The 15,243-nt window shown below is 41.1% G+C and overlaps 1 protein-coding gene across 3 annotated transcripts in view; it reads left to right on the top strand.

Annotated features, from left to right (window-relative positions):
• Window positions 1-15,243, top strand: part of LOC149088344 (uncharacterized) — a 636,013-nt gene that overhangs the window by 28,738 nt on the left and 592,032 nt on the right. The gene's annotated exons all lie outside the window — the stretch shown is intronic.

Genomic DNA, 15,243 nt, shown 5'->3' with positions numbered 1-15,243 from the left:
GTTACGTACGTGCGATATAACAAAGCATGAATACTGATAAGCAAAAATATATTTAATCAATTTTAAAGATACTTATTCCGATGAATTTCCTTTCATCAAACGTTCCAGAAGAGGGCCGACTTTTCCTTTTTGCATAAGTAGTGTTACGGACATAAACATCGGTCATGGAAAGAAAAAAAAAACATCAAGCAAGTGTCTGAAAAAGTCAGTGTTCTTCAAAAATTGACGGTGTTTTCCTTCATCTTCCAATGATTTTGGGGTCATTCGCGCAGAATGTTTGTTCACAGCGTTTCTGATTGAACACAATATTTATTTTTACATCATTGAAGTTTTGGCCTCCAATTTCACTTGTTTTTTGCGTAGGAATTTTATTCCCAAGAGTTTAACTTCCATGTGTGTAAAATCCCTATTTTAATTTGACTTCAGTTTTTGAGTAGGGATTTTATTCCCTAAGTTTTAACTTTTATGTTTGGAAAATCCCTATTTTATTTGGAAAAATCCCTATTGTATTTATTAGGGAGTGGTTTTAGCATTAAATACGGGTTTGCGCGAAATCTCCCGAATTTTCATTTTCAAAAGTTGGCAGCTATGGACTGGTTCGTCATGCGTAGAGATTCTACAGTAGTTTCATTTGGTGTAGCAGGGGCGGTCTTAGGGCAGTGCGACCGGTGCAATTGCACCGGGCGCCAAATGAGAAGGGGCGCCGAAACGCGTTAAATATACATCGCTAGAAATATATCTTTAAGATACGTATTTATAAAAAAATAACTATTAAATATGCCTGAAAAATGACCGAGATGAGAATTTTAAAAAAAAAAAAAAAAAGGTTTGAGTGTATATAATATTACGGTTATTTTTCGAAAAAAAAAATAATTGATGGACAGTGCACCTATATACATACAGTACATAGCCATTTTGGTCAGATAAAAATACACACTCTCTCTTGAGCTCTTTTCGTTTACCCCTGCAGGAGATTTTTGGGGAGAAGACGAAATTTCTTTCATTTTTGTTGTGCTGTAAAAAATAAAAGTAATGGAGTAATCGCCCTCGGCCACCCAATTTTTCTACTAACGAGAGCAAATGTGTACCTGTGTTGTAGGGAATTGTACAGGAATTGAAGGTGTCTTCTAATGTGGGAAAGATTTTGAGCCAGAGGCCTTTCATGCCCTTTTTTTCCCGACTTGTATTACTTTTATTAGAAAGGAAGAATCGAATGGCCAACACAGTACAGTATTTCGAAAAAAACAAAAAAAAATTGAATGAATAAAAACTATGATTATTGATAACCATTTTAAATAGGGAACCGGCACTTGGGCCTTAATCCTACTTGTCACACGAGAAGAAACAAAAATGTTCTCACACGAAAAAACCCATGCACTTTAGCGCTCCCGATCACTGGCCAGTCTCCCGAATCGCCAGACTTTCCTATTAGTTCAACCAGTGGCAGCTCGGTGTGCTCTAGAAGGGCGTCAAATCTCTAGGACCACCTGGGGACCTACGATACCTACTATAACATTGCTCTGGTACCTAATACTACACCTCGCAATTCACCTACGCCTTGAAATGGGCACACAAGCAAAGCGTTGGTACTTCACTCTGAACAACCACTACGCACAGGACTACCGGGAGGGGGCTGGCTTGACGATTGCGAGAGTTTCTTGTGCCGGGTTGTGCAAGGTGAGTCCGGTACCTTTCATTACCAAGGATATGCTATCTTCAATAGAAAAAAAAGACTAAGCCAGCTTAAGACTATGCACACCGGGTGTCACTGGGAAGTGATGCGCGGAACGTTGCAAGACAACGTTTCTTACTGCTCCAAGGAAGAAACTAGCGTATCACCAGTTTACACACTGGGTGTTCCTGAAAAGTATAACACTATGATCGAAATACAGCAGTATGCAGTCCGGGTACTCTCAAAGATATCTACGATAAATTCTTTAGCGTGAGCGTTCGCGCCTGGGGGGGGGGGGGGCTGATTAATGTTTTTGCACCGGGCGCCACCAGTTCTAAGACCGGCCCTGTGGTGTAGTATGAGTATACTTGCTTGCTTGGCGAACAACGAAACTATACAGATGCGGTGGATATCTTATCTGAGAGAAACTAAGGATAAATTTGATACTGTGCATATATCTATATATATAAAATTGATTTTCTGTCTGTGTGTGTGTGTATGTTCTCTATACAAATCTACAATTTTAGATCGATCGTCGCCAAATTTTGCATATATACCAAATGGGACCCGACTTGAACGATAGGCTACTTTAAAATTTCGCCAGACCAGGGCAAATGCCCCAAATGGGCAAAAAACTGTCCGGCAACAATGGTTTTTGGGCCTCAACAATCACTTTCTGAACGTTTATTTTGGTTCCCTTACCGTGGTTCCCTAGCAATGCGTTTCAGACGTATATATGCCTTTACAACGGTTTGTCACTTTAATCCTGTATCCGATATCACGTGATCCAAAAAAGCCTCATTGAAGAAAACCCGGGCAGCACCGGGTATTATAGCTAGTATATATATATAACTGATTTTCTGTCTGTGTGTATGTTCTCTATACAAATCCACAATTTTAGAACGATCGTCGCCAAAATTTAGATATATATACCAAACAGGGCCCGGATTGAACGATAGGCTACTTTAAAAGTTCGTCTGAGAAGGACAGATGCCCGAAATGGACGAAAAACCGTCGGGCAACAATGGTTTCTGGGCCTCAACAATCACTTTTCGGAATGTTTACTTTGGTTACCGTGGTTCCCTAGTAATGCGTTTTACACGTGCCTTTACAATGGCTTGTCACTTCTTTAATCCTGCCAGTATTATATATTTATTCCTTTGTAATGCTTTGTCACTTTTCCAATCCTCCCAATAAATGAAGAAACACAGGCAGCGCCGGGTATTGTAGGTAGTATTATGCATGCTAAAACTGCAGTGAAATCTCGATATAACGATATTCTGCGGACAAAGAAAAATACCATAATAGAGGTATTATTGTTAATCGAGAGACTTGAACACTAGCCGTCAGGGCCAACTAAATGCTTGATCAGCTGAGGTAAGCACATATTTTGACATCCCCCCCCCCTGTAATTTTGGAGAAGAGGCTATAAAAGGTGAATTTTGCGCACTCTTCTGGTCCTGGGCAAGATACCTTCTTGTCCCCCCCCCCACCCCCATTTGTGGCCCTGCCGACCATGGATCACGATCACCATTGGCGTATGCAAAGGGGGTTTAGGTTCTAACCCCCCCCCCCCAGAGCCGAGATTATAGGGAAAATTATTATAAAATTATTGCAGGAAAAAAGAACGTATCCCCCCCCCTCGTGAAAATGGCAATACGCCTATGGCAATCACAAGTTTCTATGGGAAAACCATATCACCTAACCAATTCGTTCTCTTAACTGGCCCATAGGGGAGCTCTATTGTATTGCGTAAAATTATATACAAATCACAATCATATCTCGAAATGTGATAATATTTATCACACACACACAATTCTGTAAGCTGCTGTCCCTGTACAGAAGCTTACCGCATAGTGCTTTTGTGTTGTACACATAGTGCAGCAATACAAATAACGTTAGCTTTCGGTGATCATTTAGTGCAAAATATTGATGTCATCAGACGTCTACGCCACGAGAACAAGTGGCGAAGTTAAAATTACATTCTAAACGATTTTGAACAAAATATAAAAAATATTGTTGTAGCTATTTCAAAATTCCCCTAAAAATATCGGGTTATAGAGGCGTTCATCATAGTAGATGATGTCGTTGTACTGAGAGTTTAACATTAAGCCAGGCAATTCCAAACAAGATTTGAAAAAAATATCATTGTAGATGTATTTATTATCGATTATCGCGCGTTTTAGCGATGTATTGCTGCATATACAAATGCCATATCGTATGCAGGATTTTCTCATGGGGGGGGGGGCATTTAACATTTTATTTCTTCCGGAAAGGGGTTTCTTTTTTTTTACTGAAAAAATACACCATAATCTTTTCTCAAGGGAGGTGAAAAAAAAATTTCGAGGGGGGGGGGTAGGGGCCCGCGAAAAATCCTGGCCTGGGGGCCCAGCACTAGCGTGGGGGGGCATGCCAACGCCATCTATAGCTAGAAGGTGTGCTTTAGAAGGTGTTGGCCGTGCCCGGCCTAATTGGTTTCATGAATGACAGTTTCACACAGGGCCGCGACTAGATGCATTATCGGCCGGGACAAGCAGACATATTGACGTCCCTTTGTAATGTTGAAGGAGAGGTTAAAGGGTGAAATTGGCGCAACTTCTAGTCCAGCACCAACGGTACTAGACCCCACTGCTCTCCACTAGTTGCGGCCCTGCTAAAATTTTCTACATTTTACTTAAAACTTTTCCAGATTGTTCTGTAGTAGCAGTAAATTGTTCTGCGCGTACGTCGCAGATTTTGGCATATTCTGCTTTGGGGATTGTAAGAAACATTAGAATTCATAGGCGTAAAGTTATTGAGAATGTTGGTGGGGCTCAGGTCCTATTCAACAAAACCTCATTTATACTACTCGCCGTATAAACGAGGTTTCAATCATGCCACCGAAACAGCGAGTCAAAGCGTCGTATGAATGCAGAAATCTTATAACTGAAACCTTATTGAAAATGACCCCCTCCCCACTTCCGTAAAAATATCCCTAGGGAAATCTCGAAATCAAAAATTAAAAACTATTGTAATTTAAAATCATATTTCATAAAATTAAAATCAAGAAAAAAACTTTATTAAAAAAAATTACTCAAAACACAGAGTGCTAAGATTGGCATAACATTACGTTTCTTAAATCTCAAACACTCTTATGATGTTTTTGATCAGTTTTGAATAAAAATTTTAAAAATAGGTAGTTCGTTTGGAATTACCCACACAGTTTTAATAAAGATTTAAAATAATAAAATGCGTTATTTTTAAAAGCTTAAACAAAAGAAATCGCGTTTTGTTGTTCATTTTCTACATAAAAGCAAAAAGTCAATAAAGCATTGAGGTCAGCTCTTTTGAAAAAAAAAATCAGTTTTTTCAGAAAGAACCTGTTAAATGTGGGTAAAATGGGTTTTCCGCATTTAACGCTGTTCTTTCCGAAGTTTTTCCTCCGTTTTTCGAATTCGAATATCTCTGTGAATATTGCACTTAGAAAACATTACGAAAAAAGAATTTGTTTTTGGCATCAGGAGAGACAGGACAACAATATTCTAATTGGAAGTTATAGGACGGGGGGACAGTATAAAAATTTATATTTTTTTATTTTGTGACACACTGTGTTTTAACTCTCAAAACTGGTACAGGGTAATTTTTAAACGCCTTTCTGGCATTTTTTAAAATAGAATCGTTCCTCTACGATGGACGGTTGATGAGATAAAGGCCGTATTAGCACTTACAGGCATAGGTGTAAACTTGTATCCAGATCATGGGCGCGAGCCCCCCCCCCCCCCATAATATTTTTGAAGAGCCGGCTCGCCCCCTCCCCAAAAAAAAATTCGTGTTAATGCAGCGATTCTCAACCTGTGGGTGTACTGAAAGGGGCGCGCTAGCATATCGAAAGAAATATGTATTATTTCAAAAAAATGATTATTTTACTCTGAAAGGAAAGAAAAACAAAATGCATTATAGGATAATAAAAAATAAAATTCGCATTTACACTGATATAATACACTTCAAATAGGACTTTATCAGTACTGCACAATGTATTTAATAATTAGAATGCATCCCATATTGTTCAGTATTTTCGTGACTTTCTCAGAGGAAAGATTGTTTTATTTTCGTTTAAAATAAGTTGATAAAAGTAATTTTCAGCAAATTATTTGAATGTAATATTCCATATGAAAGTTCCAAAAATTTCATGGGGGGGGGGGGTGCCCCTCTGTACTGCACTTGTGGGGGGGGGCGCGATGAAAATTATGATTGAAAATTGGGTCGCAAATACTGAAAGATTGAGAACCGCTGTGTTAATGGTTTCCTCATTTTGCTATGACCAAAAAAAAATTTTAACTAAAAATTGTCCTAATTATGAATTAGATAATGGAAACAATCTGCTCAAAATTTTATTTCTTTTAAATACTCTCCATGGTCTTTGGCTTTCTTGTTCATGCCAAAATAATTCTCTCTCATTTCTTTCTTGCCGCTCAGTCCCCCCAGTTTCACTCCCCCTTTTACCATAGCCCACTAAACAATGAATGTCGGCCGTGCTTTTATTGCCAAAGCACCACTGACTCAAAGAACTTTCTTTGAGTGGGGGGGGGGGGGTCTTTTCTTGTTTGTGCCTGGAAAAACTCAAAAGTGTCTCTTCTTTTGTTCACTGTGACCAAGGGAAAGGGGGGGGGGCGCATGATGCCAACATGAAAGGAAGCCCAAAGATGTGTGGTGGAAAAGGCACCGACACAAAGAACATCGGGGGCTGAAAGATGCTGGTTGTCCCGTATATACAGGACTCGGTGAGTACACAGGAGAGAGAAGGCGCATTGCATTGTTTTTTGCGGCATTATTGTGGGGGGGGGGGCTCAAATGTCCTCATCCCATAGGTTCCAGCGCGTATGTGTGGTGGTGGTGGTGAGAATCAGAAGGTAAATAATATTGAAAGCAAGATAAGAAAAAATTACAGTCTGTTCAGGATAGGCCCCGGAACCTAGGGGCTGACGCCATTTAAGCCTTCGCAAGAAATTTTGTAAGGGGACTGAGTGCGCCCAATAATAATTTCTGAAAAAGCAATGCAATGCACCTTCCTTCTCCTTCGTACGCACTTGAGTCCCGTATATATACGGGAAAACCAACAACTTTCGACGCCCCCCCCCATCCTCCCAATGTTTTCTTGAAAAATATTGGGGGGAAAACAGCACATTCTAAATGTCCATTCACAACGGAGAACCTAACGGCCGATACCAAAACATTTTTCTAGCCTCGTTGCAACAAAATTTGACTTGGGGGGGGGGGAATAAAATAAAAACGAGTGAATTATAATATTGATTTACAAAACGTGTGAAATAAAAAATAAATAAATAATTTTCAAAGGTTCAAGAGCCCCTCGGGCAGGACCTTTGTAAAATTATCCAATTTGAAAGTTGTGGGGGCGACGGAATGTTTGCTCCAGGCTGCAAAGACCGTAGTTACGTCCCCCCTCCCCTTCCCACCTTCAAGTTTTCTTCCCGTCTGGTTGGGTGTTTCGAAGATGGGAAACGAAACTAAAATTCAATAAAAAGCTGGTGCGGGGGCTATAAGTTGGTTACAAGACTCATTCATAAGAAAAATATCCCTAACAAATTAAAAATAATTTCTTCAACTGAAAAAGTAAAAATTACCTAAGGACCTTCAATTACCTAAGGAAGCAGGTTGGCCACCCCTTCATAAACAGTGCACAATATGGGTATACATAAGTGACGCAAAACGTATGTCTATTTAGAATTCAACAAATCATAAATAGTAAGTTCTCGGCATAACGTCACTAGGGAACCACATAAAAATGACTATAAGGGGTGATAACTTGATAATGAGTAATCCCGATTCACTTATTGTGCTGGCAGGCACTAAAAAAGGGACGATAATAGGCATCCCCAATACTGCAGCAGGGTCTCAGGCTTGGTTCTTTGGTGGGCCACTCTATAGTGAATTTTTTGTGTGAAAAAAATAATAGGGAAGAATCGTCCTGGTCCCGCGAGTGGTGAGGGGCATATTTATAGTGTAATGCAGCGGTTCTCCACCTTTTTTGACTCGCGGAGCCCTGTTTGACTCGAGGAGCCCTTTTTGTACATAATTTTTATGGTAGAGAGAACCTGTAGGCCTCTTTTATTTATTTATTTATCTATCAAATTTACTGATTTATATTATTTTCCTCGAGTCGCCACGGAGCCAGCAGGAGATGCACACGGAGCCCTTGGATCTCCGCGGAGCACCGGTTGAGAACCCCTGATGTAATGTATGCTTGATGACGTTAATTAGTGTTGACGTTACAACGAGCTCTTTATTGTACTTTGTCAAGCCTCTCTCGCTGTCGTCCTTATATAAGATTTTAAATTGAAAATTAATTTAGAAAAAATTATGTATTGATAGATTATCTTTCCATGTTTAGCGTGACCTTTTTCTTCTATGAACACAGGGTCGTAGAGTGCCTTCTCGGTTATAATGACATTCATAAACTAACGTGATTACTAGAGCCCGGATAATATGCAAATGCATATGAGCATATGCAATTGCATATTTTAGCATTTTTTGTCGTTAAAGCATATAAATGCATAAAACTACATAATTTTCGAAATAAATGCATATTTTCATCAATTTCAGCGGATTTCTTTGAATTTTTCTAAGTATGTCGTCTTTTTCTCTCTCTCTCCCCTCATTTATATATATATATGACATGAATGTCGCTCTCCACTTGTTAATACAAGATATACGGAAGACTGGATGTTGTGAAGATATTTATTATTTGAGATGTTAATTTTTTTAAGGAAGGAAAAAACTCATCACTACCTCTACCGGGAGTCGAACCCGGGTCCCGGGTTCGACTCCCGGTAGAGGTTCACAGCCATTCACTTATTATTTTATGTACACTGAAAAGCCAAAAAAAACTGGTACACCTGCCTAATATCGTGTAGGGCCCCCGCGAGCCCGCAGAAGTGCCGCAACACGACATGGCATTGACTCGACTAATGTCTGAAGTAGTGCTGGAGGTAATTTGCACCATGAATCCTGCAGGGCTGTCCATAAATCCGTAGGAGTAAGAGGGGCTGGAGATCTCTTCTGAACAGCACGTTGCAAGGCATCCCAGATATGTTCAATAATGTTCATGTCTGGGGATTTAGGTGGCCAGTGGAAATGTCTAAAGTCAGAAGAGTGTTCCTGGAGCCACTTTGTAGCAATTCTGGACGTGTGGGGTGTCACATTGTCCTGCAGAAATTGTCCAAGTCCGTCGGAATGGACATGAATGGGTGCAGGTGATCAGACAGGATGCTTACGTACCTGTCACCTGTCAGAGTCGTATCTAGACGTATCAGGGGTCCCATATCACGCCAACTGCACACGCCCCATGCCATCACAGAGCCTCCACCAGCTTGAACAGTCCCCTGTTGACATGTAGGGTCCATGGATTCATGAGGTTGTCTCCATACCCGTACACGTCCATCAGCTCGAAGCAATTGGAACCGAGACTCGTCAGACCAGGCAACGTGTTTCCAGTCCTCAACAGTCCAATGTCGGTGTTGTCGGGCCCAGGCGAGACGTAAAGCTTTGTGTCGTGCAGTCATCAAGGGTACACGAGTGGGCCTTCCGCTCCGAAAGCCCATATCGATGATGTTTCGTTGAATGGTTAATGATTCTCGTCGGTCGTTGTTGGTTTTGCATAATCTTTTTTCCGGCCGCAGCGATGTCGTAGATTTAATTTTTTACCGGATTCCCGATATTCACGGTACACTCGTGAAATGGTCGTACGTGAAAATCCAAATTTCATCGCTACCTCGGAGATGCTATATCCCATTTCTCGTGCGCCGATTATAACACCATTTAAATCTCGATAACCTGCCATTGTAGCAGCAGTAACCGATCTAACAACTATGCCAGACACTTGTTGTGTTATATAGGCGTTTCCGACCGCAGCGCCATACTGTGATTGGTTCCATATCTCTTTATTTGCATACGCATGCCTGTTACCAGTTTTTTTGGCTCTTCAGTTTATGTATGATGAAGATCAGCGACAGCATACACAGGTACTTGCCGATTACTTGCGCATTGTCGAGTCGCTTGATAAATGAAATGTTAATATGTCTGACGGCATACGACGCACTCTTGGGAAATGTACTAGTTCTAAGTCCGATCAATGAGCCAAGCCGTAAGGACGGTGTGTGTACTTCATCTGCCGATTCCGGTGCCGATGGCAAACAGAAGGCCAACAACGGCAATAACAATGATTTTTGCATACCTAACGAAATCTGCCGAGTCTATTCTCATTGATATTGATAAGTTAAGGCTCAGGAATTGAAGTTATGGGTCGACCAATCAGAAAATGACCTGGAGTTAATGTCTCAAAGTTGTCCAATTCTGAGGACAAAGTTAGTGGCCTTGAGTTGAGAACCCGTTCAATTTCTGAGATGATAGTAAGAAATTCTTCGAGGGTAAGGTTTGCATTGCCAACAATTCTCTTCAGGTGAAATTTGAATGACTTCACACCTGCCTCCCAATGGCCCCCGAAATTGGGTGATCTGGGGGGAATGAACCTCCAGTCAATTTTTTCGTTTGTTAGGTAATTGGATATTGCCTCATCAGGATTTTTCATGAGATGTTTCAGTTCAGCATTTGGACCCACAAAGTTTTTGGCGTTATCTGTGAAAATTGTGGAGCATTTTCCTCTCTTACTGAAAAAACATTTCAAGCTGGCTATGAATGATTGGGATGTTAAATCAGTTACAAAATCGAAATGGATGGCTTTGGTGCAAAAACACACGAATACTGAAACGTACACTTTGTTCAGCACCCCTTTTCTTTGGTTTTTGAATTTCACATAGAACGGCCCACAAAAATCAATGCCCGTGGTATTGAAGGGATAATTTTGAACCACACGTTCTCTTGGCAAACTACCCATAAGTTGACTTTGCAGTTTAGGTTTGTTTTTGAAACAAATAAGACACTCATGTACTAACTTTCTACAAAGATTTCTACCATTGATTGGCCAAAACTTTTGTCTCACATGATACAATAACGACTGTGCACCAATATGCAAATACTTTAAATGGTAGTATCTCAATATGATCATGGTGAGGGGATGGTTAGATGGCAATAACATGGGAAATTTACTGTTGGCATTTAGATCGGAATTCTGAAGTCTTCCACCAACTCTCAAAATACCATCATCATCCAAGAAACAGTTCAAGGAAGCCAACTTGGAGTTACCCTTTAGAGCCTCTCCACTCTTAAGCCTTTCGATTCCTTCCTTAAACTCCAACCCTTGAATGATTTTTATCAGGAGATTTTTAGAAAATTGTATTTCCGGTCTCATTAAGTTACCTGCTCGTTTTTCACAAGATCTCAAATTATAGGCAAATCTTAATACAAAACTCAATATACGTAATATTGTGATGTAACTACTGTTAATTTTTAAGATATATTCAATGAGAGAACTCTTGGTAGTTAGAGTAAAAGACAAGTTACTGTCCTCAAAATTACTGTTCGAATCTTTTTTGAGTTCTTTGGAGTACTCACTTTCAAACAGTTCGGTAACCACAGGTGGTGAGTCCTCATAAGCAAGCTCTTCTCCCATCAAGAATCTCGGTCCGGTCCACCATCTGTCATTGTGCAAAAGATCGTCAGCACTGATGCCTCTGGTAACCAAATCGGCTGGGTTGTCTTTCCCAGGGCAGTGGAACCAACAGCATTTTTCTGTTAAAGTTTGGATTTCGTTCACACGGTTTGCGACGAATGGTTTCCATCTTTTTACTGAACCCTTTATCCACGGCAACACGATCTGTGAATCGGAATAGAAGTAGGTCTTACATGGTCTTTTCCTTCTCACGACTTTCTCAATCTCGCAGGTCAATCTTGCCGCGAGTAGTGCTCCGAGTAACTCCAACCTCGGCAGAGAAAGGTTCTTCAGTGGCGCAACTCTGCTTTTGGAAGCAATCAGGTTCACGGAAATATGGTCCCTGAACCGGACTCTGAGGTACGCCGCTGCTCCGTAGGCTCTTTGACTGGCATCTGAAAAACAATGAATCTCTATTTCATTCGAGTCATCTTCAGTAAGATCGAGAATGACCGGCATTTGTAGTTCGGATAGGCGGGGAAGTTCTGAACACCATTGAATCCATTTCTCCTTGACATCCGCTGGAAGCTCATCGTCCCATAGCAATTTTCGAAGCCACAGTTCTTGGAATAGACACTTCAGCCTAATCGTGTATGGGCCAATGGGGTAATCGTCCAATGGGGTCGAAGATTCTACCTGCTCTTTGCAATAAGAAGCGTTTCGTATTTTTGTTTTGTTTCAGGAATTCCACAAGGTCCATGCTATCCATGGCTAGATAATCATGAGAAGCATCCCATGACAATCCCAAAACCTTGTGCATGTTGATGCCGTCCGTATGCTGAGGATGGACGTCAAAATCCCTCTTTCTTCCATAGATGAATCAGCCTAGGATCGTTAGATATCCATTTACGAAGATTCATGTTGGCACCTCTCATGATCTCTCTAGTTTCACGAGAGACTCGCAATGTTTCTGCCACGCTGTCTTCTCCAGCCACTAGATCATCGACGTAAACACAGGTGTCGAGCACTTCAGTTGCAGTTGGATAATTGTCGCGTTGTTTTTCTATGTGTGTTTTGATCGTAGCAGCAAGTAAGAATGGGCTGGCATTGACACCGAATAATACTCTTTTGAATCGAAATTCTTGCACGTTGGCATGATCGCTGATACACCTTGCATTGGTGAATAGAAACCTCACTGCATCTCTTTCTTTTTCCACAAGAGAAATCTGTAGAAATGCTTTCTCGACATCTGCAAGAAACGCGATTTTGTTGAGACGAAAGTACGTCAACAAATGAAAAATGTTCGGGTTTAAGTTAACACCCGTCCAAAGGCAGTCATTTAAGGACAGTTCACCTGGTTTGTGAGAGCTTGCATCGAATACAATTTCCATTTTTGTCGTGACGCTTTCTTCTCCAAATACTGCTTGAAGTGGCAAGTAATATACTGGTTTTCCATCAGTGTTCTCCGCGTCTGGTATTTTTCTCTATAATCCCTTGATCCAAGTAATTGTCTAGTACTTCACGGTACTGAGCAAACAAAGTCGGATCGTACCGCATTCTCTTGAGAAGGCTCTGTAATCGTTTCTCTGCGACACTAAAGTTATCATTTAGCTCTATCCAATCTCTCTTCCATGGTAGGCTAACTTCATATCGTGTGTCTTTGAAACAGACTGTTTTGTCGAACAACTGTTTGGCCTCGTCGGTTTTCTTGAATTTAGGATCATCCATTATCCCGATTGACTCCAGTTCCCAGAACTTCGCCAAACCCTTTTCAACCTCATCCCGATAACTCGTTAAATGGCAATGAAGATTGTTGTAGGTTACCGCATTCTGGAATGTCCCTGTTCCAACCAAACACAGATGCTTGAAGGATGATAGGCTCATTCTTCAATTGTATTTGGTTGTTCTCCAATAACTCGTAAAATATTTCTGCACCCAGCAATGCGTCTATTTTTTGCGGAATATTGAAGTTAGGATCCGCGTAACTCAAGTTTCTAGGAAGTTCAACGCAGGTCAAATCTAAACGCTTTGACGGCGTTAAATCTGTTATCTTGGGAACAACTAGAAGATCGAGTTTTTTACTTTAGTCCCCTTCGCGGTTAGCGATTAGCGTTGTTACTTTTTTCTTTATGTTCAGAATAGAGTCATTCAGTCCTGCAATAGGGACGTTTACAGTGTCTCTCCGAAGTCGTAAAGAATCTGCCACCTCATTGCTGACAAAACTGACTTGAGAGCCGGCGTCGAGTAAAGCGCGTATTGGAAACATCCCACCAGCTGACAAACTATTCTAAGTTCTACACTAAATCGGATGATTCTCTCCACAAATGGGGCAGGAATTTTGCTTTGCTTTCGCTATCAGACTTTTAGGTTTTGAAAATGCATCGAATTTATATTTCGTGTAGGAAACTCGTTGAGTATTTTCAAGCACTTGACTCCTTCTTTGCAAAAAGTCAACAAATTCTTCCCATTCGGGAAATTCCGTGTTTTTCAGCGACATTTCGTACTGCTTGCGTGACTCACGGTTTAGCTTAGACAAAATAGCATCAACAAGCAGTATCTCAGTTAGCTTATTCATCTCAAGGTTTACAAGTTTGAGCCCTCTGAGATGTCTCAGGATAGTATTCACCATTTTGCGAAGCTCTTTAGCTGATTCATGATGTATTTTCTCAAGGTTAAGAATAGCGTTGATATGTGTGTCAGCGATGAACCTTTTGTTCTCAAATCGCTTCTCTAATTCTCCGAAAAGCGAGTCGAAGGTGTCGTCGACCGTTTCGACAAGTTTCGCTTCCCCACTTAACGATGCTCGAAGATAATGAAGTTTATGAGATTCATTCAATAATTCATTGTCTACAATTAAAGATTTGAACTCCGATTTGAATGAGCTCCACTCTTCCAGATTTCCCAAAAAACTCGGCAAAGGAATCTCCGGCGATTTTACGGTTGCAGGTTGAGCGACCTGATTATCTTCCGATTTGATTTTTAGTTTTGAAACTAAGCATTTTGAACGTACCTCTAGTGCGTCTACGTTCGCCTCCATCTCCTCGATTTGGTCGAAGGCATCATCTAGTTGTGCGTCCGCTGGCAAGGCGGCGTATCCCTCGTTCGATGCTCGCTAGAATGTCCTCAATTTTCACTAATTGTTGTAACAGCACAACATCAGTTTTTTCACTCGATTCATCGATGTTTTGTAATACCGACTGGACTCGTGTAATCCTCCTTTTGATCGCACCGCGAGTGCGGTTGAGTGTTGTCTGGTCCATCTTAATTTTAATTCTCCGGCGAAGATGTTGACCAAAATGTTTTGACTCTGCTCAGGCAAGTGGACTGTATCTGAAGTAGGCTTTGAAAACTTAAACAACTTTATTCTTATGCTATAAACAACATCACTCAAGAGAGCGACGGAAGGCCCATGCTCTTTCTATCGTGCTAAGGCAGCAACTCTCCTCTACTCCAGAGTTGCCAGGTCCTTCAAAAATTCCCAGCCAAAATCCTCTTCAAAAGTAGCCACAAAGTAGCCCAAAATATTTGAACTCGTGCTATGAAGCAACAAGCGAGCTACAGTTTCACGGTATTCTAGCATGAAAAAAGGGGGCTAATAGCTCTCTTTTCTTGTTACAGTCATTACCCCCCCCCCCCCCACTTTTCACTTTTCACTTTTTCGTAAAAAATATGTTTTTTTTTACCGAATAAATTGATTTTGAAAATTTGCGAAAGTCAGGGCTACACATTTTCTCTCCTGGAAAAACGGCCCAGAGATGGCCTGGAGTCGCGGCCGTCTTAAAAGCATCATGGGTCCCCCTGGGCAAATTGATTCTGCTCAGCCCTCTATCCACACTGCAAATGCCTACTTACCAATTCACATGCTTAATCTCGCAAATCTTAACCATATCTCGTTTTTAATTCCCCCCCCCCCCGCCGCTCTTCATTCAAGGCCTCCGTGACGTGCCCCCAGGTTGGCCCATGCGTCAAGACGGCACTGCCTCCCTTCGTGCATTGGTGTCTACGAAATTTGGTACAATGATTTTAA

The sequence above is a fragment of the Pholcus phalangioides genome, unplaced genomic scaffold (genome assembly GCF_987345545.1).
Source record: "Pholcus phalangioides strain wild (caught in Gottingen) unplaced genomic scaffold, Ppha-v1.0 ptg000003l_1, whole genome shotgun sequence".
NCBI lineage: Eukaryota > Metazoa > Arthropoda > Arachnida > Araneae > Pholcidae > Pholcus > Pholcus phalangioides.
The sequence above is the reverse complement of the archived record's forward strand: the minus strand, read 5'-3'. Positions and strand labels throughout refer to the sequence as shown.